The sequence below is a fragment of the Anser brachyrhynchus genome (assembly GCF_964034855.1).
Source record: "Anser brachyrhynchus genome assembly, chromosome: 2".
In the NCBI taxonomy this organism is placed as follows: Eukaryota; Metazoa; Chordata; class Aves; order Anseriformes; family Anatidae; genus Anser; species Anser brachyrhynchus.
The window spans coordinates 14,158,044-14,177,417 of record NC_137695.1 but is presented as its reverse complement, the minus strand read 5'-3'; positions in this window follow the sequence as shown (position 1 = coordinate 14,177,417).

Below are 19,374 nucleotides of genomic sequence, written 5' to 3'. Positions count from 1 at the left end.
CAGTACCATAAATAAGCACGGAGGTTGTTGGTAATTAGAGACTCCTCTCTGAGAGGCCTCCCAGATTGCCTCCCAGACAATCCCTTGAGAGAGGTGTGCTGCCTTCCTGGGGCCCACATTCATGGGCACAAAGAAGCTACCGAGCTTGGTCAAGCCAGAGGATTATCACCCATTCCTGACAGCTTGAACAAGTATACACCAAAGAAGCCATATGAACTTTCTCTGTTTCTGTCTTTTCTGGTAACACCAGGTGAGCCATTGAGGGATATCTGTCTCAGTTCTATCTTTAGCCCAGCAGGGTTGCTGATAATTTCTGTAATCCTTAGAGTGGGGGCTAGAAAGTAGAGTAATTACTGCTATCCTGCTTTCCTGGACAACTCTTTGTGCATATAAGAAGGGCAATATATTACTTAAAGTTACTTCTTCCGGATATTTCTTTTTGGTTTTTATTCTGTCCTTTTCTCTACATAACTTGGTATCAAAACCATCATGTTGTCAAGGTACAACACTGGCTACCTCATCATCAGCATACGACAGCTCCTTTCACAGCTGTAAATGTTTTCTGCATCTTACCTTGCTTCAGAAGAAATAATGTAGGCTGGAAATATCATGACATATTTTCACAAAGAAAATATCAATTTGTCAAACCTGAAGGCATATAATATGTATTTATTTCAGTGAAAGTTTTTTTTTTTTTTTTTTAAGTTTTCAGAAGAAGAGCAAACATATTTAGTTAGAACTTGATGTTCAGTTGAACTGATTTAGGCAAAGAGAATCTGGGCTCCTGACTTTGCGTAAGACATAATCTGTTGATTCAGGAATGAGAATCCCTTAATAACTTCAAGGGAAATCTTACTTCATAAGAGGTTTATTTATTTATCTTTCACTCATTTCAATGATTTATTAAATAATTTTAATGCAACAACTTAAAATCTCATATTTTCTTAGGTGGGATTTGTGCTGCCCCAAAACTGTTTGTTTTTTTTTCTAAAATAAAGGTTTGTCATCTTGAAAACAAGAAATGAAGCTTTGTTAATAAATACTTGGAAGTTATTTAATACATTTTCCTTTGATTTTACTACTTTACCAGGTGAATTATTTCCCCCTCAGACCTCCTCAGTGCAGATGTTAAGACTAATTGCTGTGATTTTTTTTAGAAAAAAAAAAAAAAAGACTGCTTTGCTTTGGGACAATATTAAATTATTTTTACAAGGTAAATTCTAGAAGAGTGACACTTGGTGTCAACACTATATAAACAATAGCTGCCCTGAAATTGCAAATCTATTTCCTTCATTACTGCTGATGTCCTGAAAACCACAGAACACCAGAACTGACAGAAAAACAACCCATTTCCTCCAAACTTTCCTGCTGAATAATTACTTCCTGTGTTTATCAGATACATATTTCCTGTGGGCTATTTACATACGTTTTTCCTGTGCATGAGATTCTTAAGGAATCTAGGAAAAGCTAAATTTTGCAGAGTGCCATCTCGAAATAACAAGAAATTGAACAGATTAGCAATAGGCAGAAAAATATTTAAATAAAAAAAATTGAAAATATTATCTTTAAAGATGTATTCAAAATATCTTTCCTAACAGTTCAGTCATAAAAAAACTTAGACTGCATTCAGTTTTCACAGGTGTATCAACTTTGCCTATTTATTACTGCTGTTATAAATAAAACAGTTTTCAGGCTTCTTTCCTGCATACACAAACCCCTAATTTCAGCCCATTAATTCTAAAAGAAACTATTGTGATATTTAGAAACAAGAGACAGACATTATCTTTAGAAGAGCTTAAAGAACTCAACATGCTCTCCTGTTCAATTTTGTGGGATGGTAGTCTTCTGAAAATCCTTTTGCTAGCTTGCACTGGACAACATCACAAAGCCAGTATGAAAGAAGGCTTAGGGACATAGATCTTTTTCCATTTTTCCCTTTCTCCTGAGACATTTGGAATTCCTTGAAGGACTCATGATAAAGATTTGGTGTTTCTACACGTAATTAAAAGATATTTGTTTTGGCTGGATGCCCACCTGCACTCTTCCTTCCACATCCACACTAAAAGAAGTGCTTACTTCAAATAGTAAAATTTATTAAATGTTGATAATACAATGCCATTCCCCTACCACCTCTCAGAGTTGTGTTTTTTTTCTCTGGTTGGAGTCTAATACAAGATTTTTCAAGAAAACTGAAGGACCTGTTGGTCCCATGAGTTATTCTTTGTTTTATCGTTCTTATAATTGGTGTTGCTAGCTGCTGTGTGTGAAAAGACTTTTCACTAACCTCCTAGCAGAATTGTCTTTGATATATATCAGCATTCAAAGTTTCTTTTGCCAGCAGCTATTGCTTCTTACACATATGAGGAATATGTGGAAATGCACTACTGAAATCAGAATCTCTGTACACTACAAAATTTCCTTAGGATTCTCCCAGAAATTTTCTAATGCAATACGACATCTCCAGGTTGGGTGAGTCTTGGGTGAATGGGTAGTTGCTTGAAAGCTGAATTTCCAAAGTCCCAGGTTCTAGTGTCTCCTCAGGTGGTAAGATTCTGGTGTTGGCTTGTGGTGCTAAATGACAAACAAAGTGATTAATTGAGCTATATATTTTAATCTTTCTTCAGAATCAGTTTTCGAGCAAAAGGGGAATGCATGTTTCATCTAATGGAATGAAACTGTAATTCTGCACTTCCTTTGTTAAGATGAATTGAAGTGTTCCTTCTATACAGAATGAATCATTCTCCATTGTCAAAATGACATCCATTATTTGGAGCTGAAGCACAGATCAGTCTAAATAGACTTGACTATGTATATGCTTGGATTAAAGTATTATTTGAAAATAGTGTTTTGCTATATGCAAGTCAAACCTTACAAACTTTACTAGCATACCTATCTTGATTAAGTATTTGGTGACATCTGCTTCATGCACAAGAAAATTGTTAGTGCTTTCAGTTACGTCTCATCCTCTAACTGTTTCTTGATATTCTTTAATTGTTCATAATGCATTCAAAGGGTGAAGATTGTATCTATAACAGGGAAGATTTTCATTGAGAAAAGTATTGTAGAACAGAGAAAGCTAACTCACTTAAGTGAGATGGCTGTGTTTTCAAGAAGCAGGCTTGATTTGGAGAATAATGAAGAAAAATTTCTGTACTGTGGGTAGAGGGGCACTTAGCTGATGCTGAATGACAAGCCCAACTACTCAATATTTCTGGTGCTGAGTAGAGCTTCAGCAGAGGCAGTGTTTTGATTAAATGCTTCCACCATATATCCAGTGTAAACTGGAGACCTAAATATGCAAACTTCTTAAATTAAATTCATTTTTTAGAAGGAAAAACAAACAAACAAACAAAAAAGCACCTCCTTTAAATTAGTTTTTAATTTAAGCAGCAAAATCCTAGTGTAACTGATTTAAATTAAAACTCAGTTATTGTGTAGTTCTTATCTTTATGTTGTATTAAGAGGGTACAGTGAGATACTATTGTCTTGGAAGAAAATTGAAACTCTTGCCTAGTTTTAACATTGTAAAAAGAAACAAATGGATTTTAATATTTTAAGCATCTAGACTTGAACAGCAAGTGAATCTCATTAATATCTGTTGTTCTTTATTTAGCTGTTCCTCTTGCTGACATTTCTCCCTGTGGTTTTCATTTTAACAAACCTTTATCTTTAAATGCAAATCCCCAGGACAAATGCAAGAGTGGCTGGATTTGATACAAATCTAAAAGTACACATATCTGTCATTTGGGCTGAAACCTAAATAAATCTTACAAATTATGCAGTGGAACATAAGATTAATTTCTGAGTTTCGAGGTTCTACTTTGCTAAAATACCTTGTGTGAAAAAGAGAAGAAAAAATAAAACAGGATTATAAAAATTAGGTCAAGTGAATCTGGGATTTCAAACATTTATATCCATCACTCATGGTTGCATGGTTATTTCATGGGGTCATTACACTGCTAAACAGCAAAACTTATGTTGTTTTGACTGTGTGTTTTTGTATCTTAATATATTTGGAAGTCTTTCAAGTTCAACACTAGAACTGATATACATAATTTTATAGTGCTTATTTCAGTTCCACTACATCCTGTATTTTGGTGCTCTCATCGGAAGAATCTGTTGACTTCTTATTAATACCCTCAAACTAATTTAATGGAGATTCTACAGATTTCGTCCTTCAATATGACCTCAGGTGTGTCTTTCTTGACTTATTTTTTTTTTTTATTCCTTTTTTTTTCTTTAAGTTCATTTTTTCCCCTATAGTTAAAGAACAAATTGGATGTCTTGTAAGTACAGATGTACTTACACTTTATCTTACACTTTGGTTTGCCAGCTATGTTAATGTATTATGATTTCTGTATTGCTTTGACTAAAAAGGTGCTCAACCCGATTAGTTTTAGGTCAGATAGAATATCTTCACACTAATCTGTTCAGATTTGGAAGGTACAAGAGGTACTGGGATGGAGACAATGCAGTGTAAAGCAACATAAAATTACTACAGCTTTGCCAAGAAAAGTCACAAGCGGCCACCATCAAGGATGAAATTATATGTGTAAGTCATACCACATCTTTTAGTAAAGGTCAGATATTTAATGCATGACTCAAAGGCTATATTTCTTATGTGAACTTCCATGACAGGAGACATTACTCTTGGGGTACGTCCAAAATTCCTTGCTATCATGACATTTTTCCTTTATTATAGTAAATGGTCACATCTGTCTAATTAAAATAATTATTCCTCTAGCTATGTTGATGCTGCAGAACTTTCATTTTTCCATCTATGGAAATAGACACTTGCACCTCATGTGCAGCAATAAAGCCGGTGAAAAGACTAGAAAACGAGAGTTAAGAGCAGATGAGGGAACTGGAGTTATTAGTCTGGAGGAGTCTGAGGGGAGACCTCATTGCTCTCTACTACTACCTGAAAGGAGGTTGTAGCGAGGTGGGTATTGGTCCCTCTTCTCTCTCAGACTACATGTGATAGGATGCAGAAAGTGGTCTCAATTTGCACCAGGAGAGGTTTATATTGGATATTAGGAAGAATTTCTTCTCAGAGAGGGTAGTCAAGCATTGGAACAGGTTGCAGTGGAAAGGGGAAGTGGTGGAGTTCCTCACCACAGGGGAGTGGTGGAGAGGTTGACAGATGGACTCGATGATCTTGAAAGTCTTTTCCAACCTAGATGGTCCTGTGATTCTTCTGTGTGGAAATCTGGGAAATATCAACCATAAAGCAACTTGGGAAACAGCTAAAATTGGACAAATTTAGAGAACCTTGTTGAAGGACATTGGGATAAACATGGACTAAATTCAGATATTCCATGTTCCAGGCCCATTCATCAGTCTGGGTCCTATAAACTTCATTACCTTCTTCTCTGGAATGTGTTTGATAGAGGAAAAGCATTTGTCTTTGCTTTGGGAAGGCTTCTCCACATTATGCTATGAAATAACTAGAGAAAAAAGTAATTTCTGAATGGTGTTAAAATACTATGCTAATGAGTCTGGTCAAGGCCAAATACTTAGAGAAATGAGAAAAGTCTAAATGTGTTATGAAAATACAAGGAACCAAGAGAACGTGTCTTGAATTATCTAGCCACTGAGAGGCCAATTTTGTACTTACGGAAACTTTAAGCAACTTTTGGAATACAAACAAGTGACTTTTCCAAAGCTTCTTGTAGATGAGAATGGACAGAAATTTGTTTCAAGTTATGAGAGAAAAATCTTACAGGCTTTGTAGCTGCAAAGGCCAGTAAATAAGTAAGTTGACTGTTTTCTTGCCCAAACTTCAGATGACCTTATGTAGTTTGCACCTATATAAAGACTTACATCATGCGTCACGAGGATTAATGACTCAAGTTCTGTATCTTTCATTAAATCTTTACTGAAAATAAACAATGGTAGATTAAAATAAAAATTAATTGTGTCTTGAAAAACTCTATATCCAATATTCGTTTCTGACTTAAAGTAAAAATGTCAAATTCTGTAAAGTTACTCTAAAAATAACTTTTTTTTTTTTCACAAGTCTTCTGACTTTTTAATTAACATAGATTCACTTTACATTTTCATATATAAAATTCTCTTGCCTTTTATTTTAAAATCTATAGGAACCATAGCATTTTAAAAAAAATTGGCACTTTCTCCCCCAGGCCAGGGTATTCACGGTCACTGATATTTTTCTTTAAATGGGTCTGGCTTTAGCTTTTCACACCCTTCTCTGTGTGGTTGTGTGAATGGCTTTATAAGTACCTATGTGTATGGATGGAGAAATAATCACCAAAACCAGCAGGTGAGGAGAGAAAAATTATGAGAGCGAGCATGTGAAAGTCTTCCAAGAACTGAAAATCTCTGGATACTATTGTTCTTATTAAAACTGAAAGAAATTATAAACTCGGAACAATAAAGAGTTGGTGAATTTGACACAGGCCACCAGCACACATCCACCCCATCCACATTGTATAACTCAGACTACACCCAAGAAAAGGGTGGCAGATAATGCAAAAACAATAAAAATAGGATTTTATATACACACCTGAATCAAAAAAAAAGCTCTGAAGGACTTTCTGAACATCTTCCAGAAGCCACTGGTGCATTAGTACTGTGGTATTATTTATCTGCTATTAATTGGAAGTTTGACTCTGTTAATAATAACAACTTCATTAAAAATAAATAAATAAATTGTGATTTACACCTCCCCCTGATTTAACCACTTGACAGAAAAAAAGGGAATTTACAAATTGGATACAATAAGGTATTGGAAATCAATTTCTTGTCAGGAAAAAATTAATACTTTTGCTATTACCAAGACATTTAACAAGGCTAACAGTGTGACATAGATGAGCTATGTATGAATATACTGCCTACTATGATTTCTATTAAGTTGCCGTCATAATCAGTAGCAAGAAAATCTGGGAAACAAGTCATATGTTGGAAGTCTCTCTTTTTTTTTTTTCTTCCCTTTTTGTGAGTACTGAAATCAAAAGATGCAAAGTACAGTTTATTTTTGTTGTTATTACACTCTGGTTAAGACCCAAAGGTTGAAACACATCCTTTGGAATGGCATCCAGTGTGCAGTGTTTCCTACTTATCTAAAATGTCATTTGTAATGTGGGTATGTTTCAACTCAGTTTGTCTCAAGGCCTGTGTTTGTTGTTTGACACAGTATTGTATGCAGTACATATAGCATTATGTGGATTGCAAAACAGCTCTGAGCCAATGTTTTAAACTGTGGCAGCACAATGACCATGAGTTGAGCACCAAAGAATGTGGCAGATAACCACAAGCTGTAATTCTGGCAATTACAGCAATGATATTTTGAGAGACTGGATGGCTGCAGTGGTATTTTTCTATTCCCTCTTAAGGTCTCCCTTCAAAGTTAACAGTTCAGTTTTTCTTAGTTGGTCTGGCATGAATGTTTAACTTATACTGGAAAAGTTATTCTGCCCCAGCAAGATATTTAAGCTGTATGTCTCCTCTCTTTGTTTTTTATTCACAGATGTAGCTATGTCAGTGTATGGAAAAGAGATGCAAAACTTAGAAGATTATGCATAAGATCTAAGATTTTTTTAACATGGACAAAGAAAGCAGATATTTTGGATTTGAGGGGAAAAAGAAGCAAGAAAGCTAGCATTCTTCTCATAGCTGCACATATCATTTCTTAAGTAGGAAAATAAAAATATAAAAATGTTATTACTTGAATAAGAAGCAAATTTCATATGTTGCAAATATATTTGGACAGATAAAACAAACTGGCACTTGTGGAAGAGGTGTGCTGCCACAAATTGGAAGTGGTAAATTGCAGTTTAGAATATTCATAGCAGGTTGGTCTTATTTACAAAATTTTTCTCATCTAATTTTGGCTTCAAATGATCAGGTAGAATGAAAATGAGTGAATAGTACAAATATTTAAAAGCCTTGTTTAAAGTCATGGCAATACGTTCATCCTTCAATGTTTGTCAGCACATGGTTAATAATATCAGCCATTTTGCTCATGACATACCTACTGCCACATGAGTAACCAAATGTAAGTCTCTCTATTTTCTCCTTCCCACTTCCATTTATAGAAAAGACTCATCAAAAAGTACTGTTGCTTTCCACCATTTCCAAAGAACAAATTGCTTTTGTCTTATTCAATTTGGCTGAAGAATTGTAACCACTATATTTATCTGAGCCTTTCTCTTAAACTAAAATCCCTGGCTAACTTTCACAGATAAACTGTTATGTACCAAAGCTATTTTCAGTGTGATTTTAAAAGAAATATGACATTGATCTATTATTTGACCATCATCTATGCCTAAGTATGCAATTAAAAACCTACACTTTTTTTTTTTTTTTGTTCTAAGGTAAATGACATTACTTTTTGTAATACTTACTTACTTTGGCCAATATTTAGCCAATATTTATTGTTTGGTGGTTTGATGGTGCTGTAGATGAATGATGTATCATACTGCTAACAATAACTTATGGTAGCATGCTGAAGTGGCATTTCAGCTGTTGAAACACATGGTGCATGTTTGAGTCTTCACTACAGAAATGGACTGAGAGGGTTATTGACCTACTAAATGCTGATAAACACAAATATCTGATTTAGATGCTACAGATCTCACCATGGTCACCTTTTGGCTTGGAATCATCATGTCATAGAAAATGTGAAGTATCTTCCCATATTGCTCCAAAATGTGGGTAAGCCCAGTACAGAAAAATATTTGAGGAAAGTATCCATGTTCTATTTTTATCCATATATTGATCTTATGACATTAATTTTCCTGTAAAAACAGCTACTTTATTTTTTCTCTTTTTGTGTAAGGTATCTTTTGTTTCCAGTAAAGCTGATGCTGTTCAGTGACCTATGTTTGTAAAGATGAGGAGGCATAAATGAAAGTGCCTCTGCACATGACAGAATTTAAAGGGCAGGATTCACAATTGCCATTCAAAGGCACAGATACATTTGATTCACTGAGGTGAATCAGAAGACAAACTTTTATCTATATTTTTTTTTGTTCAGAGGTATTGGCTCTTCTGATATCTGTTAAAGACAACTACCGATAGGTTTGCCTTTCATATTGTTTTCATGCCTACTGTTGTGGAAGTCTGGGAAACACCAAGTGGCCCAAACTAGTTTCACATGTGTAGAACGAGATTAAGGATTTGAAAACTGTTTGTTTTCTTTCCTATACTGACTTTTTTCTTTTATAATTATTATTATTGTTTATTTAATCATAACATAATCAGCTTCTATTTTTAATCATTGTATGAATTGAAATAGAACTAACACATCACTGTAGGTCAAACAATGCTCTAGTAATTTCCAAGAGTGGTATTTTCCTTACTGTTATTTCATAAACTGAAAAATATTTAACTCCTGCAGAAACCTATAAATGGTGAATAATTATAAAGTTGCAACTGATATAAACCTTTCCATGATGTTTCATATTTTACTAGAACATACAGAGTAGGTGGTGTGTCAGACCTCTGAATGCTGATAAAACATATCAGTTGCATCAGCTTGAATGCTGTCCTCTCCTGGACACGTTATCATTACTGAAAAATCCTGTGTAATTAATTAGAAAGCAGCAATCAGACTATAGAATTCCTGAAGCAGTCTTTGGTTTCTAAACAGGATTATCTATCACTGGCTTTTAAGAAAAATATACTTAGAAATCATCTTAAGTGCTATTTAATGCTAACTTTCACTTCTAATACCTACCAGATTTATCTGTGAGAACAAACTAAGAGAAAATGTTTGTATAAAATGGATGAAGGGAGTATCCCTTCCCATCAATTTTCTCCAGTGCTTTTTTGGAGGATACCTTTAAGATTGTGAGAGAACTGCTTGTCTTATATTTAACTGTAGAGGAAAATGGCCACTGTCCTTTCTGCCAAAATAACAGAGAGTCTCTCCTTGCTTTAAGTATCACAAACAAGAAAGAACTAATCTCATGAATAAAAATGTTGACTTATTTATGTGCTGAATTATACATACATTTAATAATAACAGAATAAAGTGAAGTAATAATATTTATACAGAGTCTAGATGAATATGTGGAAGATTTATGTAATGTACCCAAGGTTCTCTGGGTACAAAATAAATCAGCATAGTACTGAAACTGATAGAGATATGAATTCACATCCATCCACCTTGTGATCCTGCCCATTTTATATCATACAGACAATTTCATGTATCATAAAACTGGGCAAATTCTTGTTAGTACATGCTTTTTTTAACTGTAAACTGTGCCTTGGAATGAAATACACCAGAGTTAATCCATTGCCATCTGTCTTTATTTTGCTCATCCACTGGATCATATCCCCCACAGAGCATATTATTTTTGAAATAAGCAAGCTCCCATTGACAAGGAAGACCATAATGGCTCTGTAAGAGACAATGTGGTCTGCTGTGCAGAAGTCCACATTTGAAAGCTCCTGAATTACACACTAAAAGAGGTTTTTGCTTCAGGGATATGAATACTGAACATGACAAAGATGTCTGCAAAAATAAGCCAGACCTTCTGATTCTGGCTTATTTTGAATCTTGCATAATAACACTGAAAAATGCATTCAAAACATACCACAGTGTAGTGTTAGTGTTTCATAACTACTTCATCCCATTGGAAAACTAGAAGAGACACACAGTGGAGCCAAAATCTACTGTGGTTATTTTATAAGGCAGCTTAAAATAATTTGTGTCAATGGTTCATCTTGAATAAATCTGAAAATTGATCTGTGCAATTGCTTACATAATGTTAAAAGGAGTGCAAACTAGGGCATTCCTTGCTAAAGAATGCTTATCCTCATCTGATCAAAACTTTCTCTTTTTCACCCTTTCAATTCCTTCTTATACTCTCCAAATCTCACCTGTTTAAAAATGGTTATTCATAAAAATTTATTGTGAAGTCACAGGAGCTTGAGTGATTGTGGAAGCTACTGAAGTGAATCAGAAATAAAGTAATATCTATAAAAAATGTTGTCAAAAATCGCAGTGGATATGGGAATCCACTTTGTTCCCGAACCTTAATTGATTTTCCTTCTGTTTCTGGTGGTCATTCAGAAAGGTGCTAACTGGGAAAGTTGTTCCTATGTGACTTTCAGAGATGACTGAAAGTTTCTGATTGGTTTATTCTCTGTGATAATGGCTTCCATCTCTAGACCTGGGTGAATGGAAAAGGTCACCCTTTACCCAACCTGAATATGAATACTGAAATCTTTTCAGTGAAAGTCCAAAATCTCCAATATGACAGTTACGGTGATATTTCTCTTCTTGTATCAGATCAGTATCTTTTTCATATATTTGAGTGTCAGGAGGAGAGACTGGCTTATGGAAAACAATTGGGAAAAACATGAGGTGGCACAAGAGGACCACTTTGCAGCAGCCTGAAGTGAAATCTGATTGCAAATGCTTTGTTTAGAGTGTAAAGAAAGGAAACATGTTGACATTTCCAAACAGAAAGACATACAAAGACATATTTCTTCTGTTCTAATATTATTTTCACAGCCAAAAATGCAATACTCCGGATTTTCTAGAAAAGATGGAAATATATTGCAGGAATTAAATCATTTTTGGAAAGGAGCAAGTCTGCTAAATACCAAAGTTTCATATAATAGTATTTAGATGGATTATATATATATCTTGAAGAGACTCACTGTTGATGCTGAGTTTATCATGTGAACTTTCTTAGAATAAAGAGGTACAGGTAGGATGTTTCAGGTACAGGTAGGATTGAAGAGATAGGTGTTTTGTTGCCTTATCAACTAAGCAGTGATTGGTGTTTAGTGTGGTTTAGTGGTGCTGTAGCCTCATAGTGTTATGGACCTATTTAATCAGAAAATCTCTAATCAGAATGGGATTGAACCTGTCTCTGTATCTGCTTTTTGATACTTCTGGATTTCATACTACTGAAACAAAGCTTATATCTATAAGCTGTGTAAGTCTGATTCTACTGTTTACTGCAGTTACTATTACTTGCTGTTACAGTTTATGGCAGCAAATGCTAGAATATATAAATGGAATATTTTGTATTTATTTTGCCTTTGGGCAGTTGCTGCATTCTCTATGCAGATTGAGCCTGAGCCACTTAGAGAATGTTATGTGGAAATGAAACTTATTAACATCTGCACAAATGTGACAGAGTTGATTTGCAAGTTACAGGAAATAAATCAGCTTCATCACTCTGTGATTAGGCAACATTATCTATCTATCTACCCATCTATCCATCTATCTGTCTATCTATCTATCTACTTTTTGGTCTATGAAACAATGTTTCTTAGGAGTTGCTGGTAAGGCGAATCCTTGTACTCTGAAAAAATAAGTTGCATTGTAACTCTAAAGCAGTAAAAATGAATAAATAAATAAATAAATAAATAAATCCAGATACAATTTTCTATAGAGTTGACCAGGATAGTTATTTGTTAAAGCTTTTAGTCCAAACTATATTTATAAAATGTATTCACAAAGACAAGATATAAAATTTTGAATGTCTTTACAAAACAAAATTGTTCAGCCTTTCTTTTTGTTATTATTTGTCACAAGAGAAAGAAGTAGTAGAAGCAAAAACTTTAGTAAACTTTTAAAGACCAGATGTCAAATTTCTATATGAAGTACTGTAGCTATTATACATTTTGACTTCACATCTTTTTCATTATTTTTTTCCCCTAGATACAGTCTTGACCATTATACTGACTTAAGTAACTGATATTGTAGACAGATGTTAGCTCAGATCTGCTTGGATTAGTTTTCTTGCAGAAATTTACAGATATGGACACATTATACAGACATCTAAGTTTTCAGAAACTAATCTATTACAGATATCCTTTAAACTTCTCAGACTGGGTGTTTGAAAACATTTCTGCATTGTGTCGTATCAATTTGCCACTTGAGAACAGAAAGCAGGGAAGAGTTACTGTTGCAATCAGCTACTAGGACACGTGATTTCATTTTAATATTAGAAGGTTACATACAAAATACTGATTATTTATTTATTTATTTATTTATTTATTTATTCTAACTCAGAAGAAATAAGGGAAAGGTGTTATGAGTTCTGAGCATCTGGTTTCTGTTTCTAACTTTCCTGTATTTCTAAAAGTCATTATGTATCGGTTTATAAGGCCAAGGAAGAACAAATGATACGACTGAGTAGCCAAAATGAATCGTTATGTTCCTCTTCTAGCTCCTATTGTTTTTGGAACTCTGAAGAGTCCAATTACAATTTTACTTTGAATGCTTCTGGCTTTTCTTGTTCTCTGTTAGGAAACAGTTGAATGGGTACACTGTTGTTCGTATTGTAGCAGGGAGGTAGCAATTCATCCTGGACAAGGCTTCAGTGACTTGGCAAATCTTTCCACACCTCTTCCCTCCAAATAAATAAATGCATACATACATAAATAAAACCTTTCAATGAAATAAGAGTTTAAGTAGAAGAAAAAGGTATGGAGACAGAATTTTCCAGTTTTATAAATGTCTCTCCTAATTAATGTATTTCTCTTTTCTGCATGAGTACTGATATGTTTTTATTCATTCAGCTACTTAGAACAAAACCTGAATGTATTTCAGATCTTACGATAAAATGCAGGATTTTTTTTTTGTATTTTTATTTACTTATTTATTTATTTTTCCAATATCATTTGCCTTTTATCTCATCTCATTCATTTCTGTGACACTCACTTCAGCTGAAATTGGGAGTGGGTGAGAAAGTAATGAGGCCTAAAGTCTGTTCTTGAAGGGTCTATTCTATCTGAAGTGCTTACACTACTATTCAATTTGTTCAGTGTTTTCTGCCTCTCTACTTGACTGCTTAAAGATAAAAGACAAAGTAACATAAAGGCTGAAATCCAAAATGTAGATTCTTAAAACTGTCACTCAGCTTTCACAGTCACCTGGAAGCAAGATTTCAGTAGACCTGTCCAAAACTGCTTCTGCCCCAGCAGTGCTTCATGGCTGAGAGCTCATGGACATCACTGTTTTCATCATCTTTAAGAACTTTGAGCTGACAACATCCCTCAGAATAGTTTTGGTAGGCTGGATCTTATAAAAACACAGAGAAGGAAAGGACTTTTGTTCTTTTAATGCACCTTTTGCCTACTAGTCCTGTGACTGGATCTCTCAAATGAGGTACTGCAAATTTAGCTTCAGCTTCTTTTTCCATTTGAAGGAAACCAGACACAATTTCTAACATTCAGACTATGCAAGCATCTTTGGGGTATTCTTTCACTCTTGCCTTTTAAGATACTGTGAAAAAAAATTTCCTGAGAAAGAAAGTAGTGGCTAGGATACTTTGTTAGGAACAGACTGGTCTAGATTTAAATACTGTGTACTAATGCTCGGAAGTGCAGAATGTAGAATGCAGACTAAAGAAAATCTCTTGAGTCATGTACAACTAAGCCACTGTTTTATTACTTCTGAAATGAGGATCTCAATGAACAGAGAGTTTGTATTAAGTTTTAACACCCTCCATAACAGGCTACACTTTGTGGCAGGTCTGAATGTGGAGAAGGAGTCCAACTAACATCATTTGAGCTAAGCAGTATCTGAGGAAGGTTATAGGATGTCTAGCAAGAAAAATAATGTACCTCCTCACATCTGTGAAGCAGAGGAATAAGTATATTCAGTGCTTCAAATACATTGCACTTGACAGTAGCCTTATATGCTAAACTACCTCTCCTAGTTTTATGCATGAATCTGAAAGTATTTAAAGGGAGAAGAAGATGCAGGTGGACATCTCTCTTGTGCTGAAATGCCTTGCCATGGTTTTCAACCTATTATAGAAATACAGGCCCAGATTTTTGCCCCTGCTAAGGAAACATCTCTCACAGGTATTCCTGAGGTGATGTTTAAAAGTAGGAACAAAGGGCATTTTAGTTCCCCACATCACATATATTCTGAATCTATCTATTTCCTCATCTTTAATCTACTTGTGCCTTAGTTGTCCTTAGTTTTAGTGTTGTATTCTAATATCCTTCTATTCCACCAGGTCCTCAATCTACCCAGTTTGTAGAGCCCGAGAGACAACTGAGATGTTGGCAGGAGAGGACCTGGATTAGAGGAATTTATTTTCAGGCATGCCTGTGAAGTGTCAGTCATGCTGTTAACACTAGATAATCTGAAACTGGCAAATGTGAGGAAATTAAATTTAAAGCTGGCACTTCATCTTTAATTCACTGTTCTGTGTGCTGTAATGGTATAATTTTACAGCAGTGTGAATTAAGGTTGGAGTAGGATCAGACTTTAATCTGACTTATCTGTTTTTTGTCAATTTAATCTAGTTTAACAGCATGTTTAATTTGGAAGACTTTCCAAGTCACCTAAGGGAATTGCCTTGTAGTTCAGCACAGCATTTGATACTGAAATCTAAAAAAAAGATAAAGTCACCAGTCTCCTTTCTTTTACCTGATAGTGTTGATATTAGCACGCATCTTGGAGTGGAGTGTGTCTGTAATAGCCAGGGGCTGACCGAAACTTGGACCTTTAGCACGGTAAGCAAAGGCCTTGAGTACACTAAAGAGAAGTTTTTGGTACTAATAGCTGTTTAATGTCATTGATGTCAACAACAGATAGTGAAACAATCATTAACACTAGGACCATGTATCCACATTCTACAAGTGTGATTCTGCTAATATTGTTTTCACAAGTGGAGTTTATTCATGAAGTAAAAGCTCAGTATATTTTCATAGCTTGACAATTTGCTGGACAGACTTCAATCTGAAATAAGTAGAGGATTTGTTTATACCCCCTACATGTTTTTTCCAGATCTTTTTATCAGTACAACAGTACAAATCTTTACCCCACAACCTCACTATATTTTATTTCACTTAATCTTCAGATGAACAGGGAGAAATTTATACATTATTAATGCTGGGCTTCTGTCTTATTTTATAGTCACAGCCACATTAGCAAAAGAAGGGTGATAAGCAATATTTTACAAATTAAATGGTTTACCACCTTGTCTTGACAACAGAACTTGTCAGTGAACATATTTTCTTACTCCTAAACCCAGTGCTTTACGTAAGCATGGATAGCACAGGCTAACCAAAGGGAGCAAGAAGCAGATAAATAATTGAAAAAAAAAATAAATAAATAAAAAAGCCCTGTATCATGCCAGAGCCTGTGATACTGCCGTTCTTAGCTTCCTATTAGCCACAAAGCAAGGTGAAAGATCAACCCAGCCAAGGACAGTTATGTCGGTTACAAGCATGTGTTGGAAACAGCCTGTGACAGAGCATCTTCACACATAAGAGCAAACAAACTCACAATGCTAGAAATACTACTTCTGGTTCTCCTTTCTCCCCAGGTAGAAAGACGTGGGTTCAACCTTTGAAATGGGTGGGTCCAGCTTCACATAATGACACTAATGGTATGAATTTGTCCATTAATACCTTAAAGTTACAGACATGCTTTCATAAGTTGGGGTTTAGTTCTCAAACAAAGGAAGAGAGCAAAAACATTTTGTGTATATTGGTTTGGCTTTATTCAACAAGACACATATGGCTGTCTAATTTCAAATGAGAGCTAAGACCTTTCACTAGGTTGTACTATTTACCTCTGAACACAAAGTTTTTATTTAAACATTAAAAAATTGGATTTTACATACTTAGCTTCAGGGACTTAGTATGAACATGTTGGTGTACATCTTCCACTTACATTCATTCAAAGGCATTTTGTGCCCTCTGGTGACCAATCAGAGCTCCATTTTGCCAGGTTAGCTGCAACCTTTTTGATATCAGGACTCATTTTAAGTATTGCTAAAATTTTCTACTCATAGGCTAAAGTAATAGCTTACTTAAAAAATGCAGGGTTAGTTCATACTTGTTTTTTTGTTTTTGCTTTTCTTCCATATATTTTAACTTGTCATATGTATGTGATAGTCTTTCATTTAAGGCTGGATTTCTAAATTCTCAATTTGGCCCTGTAATCAAAGCATTTCATCCACAAATATTTGGTCATATGAGGTAAAATTTGGAAAAAAAATATCATTGTGAGCTACTTGGTATAACTGAACTACCTATCAAAGCAAAAGGAATTTAATAATGTACAAATATCATGTCATAATAACAATACATCTTACAAAAAAGTGTTTTCCATACTAAAAGATCATAGAATACATCACATTCAATATAATTTTTTTTGCATACAAAAAGTCAAAGTCAATTTTTTTATTTTTATTTTTTTATATATATGTGAAGATTTTGTCCTGTAGTGTCATGTTTAGAGGCATCACTAGAACCAAAATGTAACCACATTTGGAAGTGAACCACTGCATATTTAAAACAGTACACAGAAAAAAAAAACCAGTCAGCAAATCAAATATTTCCTGGCATATAAATAAGCATATGCATAAAAAGAGTGATAAAAGGAATAAGTTAATGTAATACTTCAAAAAATTTGAGGTATTATAAAGAGGCACAAAATAACTATAATTCAGTTAGATGGAGTTGTCATCAATACTTTTGGAAAAGTTGTCATTTAGTAATAAGATCTTACTTTTTTCTTTCATAAAAAAAAATAATCAAAAAGAATATGGTACGTTGTCATACTACACTTTGGCACCAATCCAGTGCTGTAGGGGGAAACCATCATAAAATGTATTTTTCCCCTGAGATTTTCATTTACCATCCAAGGACTACCCTGAAGAAGGAGAAAGGACAATTTGTCCTTACCCACAATACCACGGGTTTTCTGTATTGTTGCAATTTAATATTTTTTCTGGCAATAGCCCTGATTAACAGTCTGATTTGTCTCTTTGTGGGCAATTCAAAGTCCCATGAGGTCAGCTGAATGTTTTCTGCTGATTTTGGTAGGTTTTGGATTGGGTCCTAAAGGAAAGAGGCCTGGCATACTAAAACTAAGAAAACAAACAAGCAAGCAACAACTACAACAACAACAACAACAACATAGTCAATATCTTTTCCCAAGGATATACTATTGTTTTTAAGGCAGGTCTCTCAATTTGATAAAGTGTCAGTGTGCTTAATACTAACAGTTAGTTAAGCTGTTAAAATGTTTGGAGAATTAATTAATGCTTGTAAAGATTGTAAGTGAATTAAAGGTGTTAGAAAGTGCATAGAATTTTAGTATTGTTAGCAGGTCTGTTTTTAGTAAACCCCCCTTGATCATAATTCATTATCCCTCCGATAATTCATCTAAGCCTTTTTAGTCAACACTTTCTGTTGCAATCCATATTAATTAACAATATTGGTCTGTTGGTGCTACAGCATTTACCATTTTCCCTCTGGTTTCAGAACACTGTAATTAAAGTAATCCTAAGAGAACTGATTAATGAATTGACCTGAAATGCCTTATTATAGATCCTACACAAAACTTACTTTTAAAAATGTACTACAAAGTTTTGTAGAGTTTAGCTAGGAAGCCACTAGAGCCTGAAACCTGATCCTCTCTGTAAAACACAAAAGACAAAGAAGACCAAAGTATAAAATTTAAATTTTCCTCTACCTCTGTGTGTAAATCAATCTCAGGAAGTGCAGCTTTACAAAAGGTGGTTCATATTAGAGAGTGGAATTTGCTTATGCAAAAGATTAGTTTCTAATTCTACTATAAGAAAGATATATATATATATCTGTTCAAATCTGAAACTCAAGTTATTTCATTAATGTTCTTATTATGGTATTGACATTTCACTCTTTTTATTTATTTATTTATTTATATCACTATTTGTGATTTCGCCCCTCCTTTGGTAACTATATATATGTGACACTAACAGGAAATTTTTAAAAGCAACTTTCTTTTTCTTGTCATCACCAAGAACATTTAAGATTATTTAGTTAGTTCTCTGCTAAGAAATAAAACTTTGGGTATTTGGGGGAGAAAAGAAAACAAAAAGATCCTGCCAGAACTCATCTGTAGTCTAACATGCAATTTGTAACACAGGCAGTTTGGTTGTTCAGACGGTTTCCTTCTCACACTTCTCCAGTTAAAATGAATGAAAACCATTCTTTTCAATATTTTTCATATGCTGGATTCTTGTTATAGGATAAGAAGAGAAGCAAACAGATGCTTATGGAATTGTAGTGGGGGAAAAGAGAAAGGGCTATTCATGGATGGATTTGGAGAGGGGTGAAAAGGGTGGTAATATAATAAGTTGAAGTATTTTTTTTTTTTTTATGCCTTGGGGAAACAAATGAGAGCAAAAGTAAATTCAGTGTGAGAGCACACAGTTTGCTTATTTATTTTTTTTATTTACTTAAGCATTAAAGTTTGAATTAGTTATCAATGCTAATACAACTTTAAATGTTTTGTCTTTGGACTATACTCAGGAGAGAATCTTTTTGTGTGTGTTTTTGTTTAACTGTGGATTGCTATGAGATAAAACTCAAATGTAGCAATATAATAGATTGCTTTGGTGCTAATAACCGGATTCCATGGAAAACTGGAAT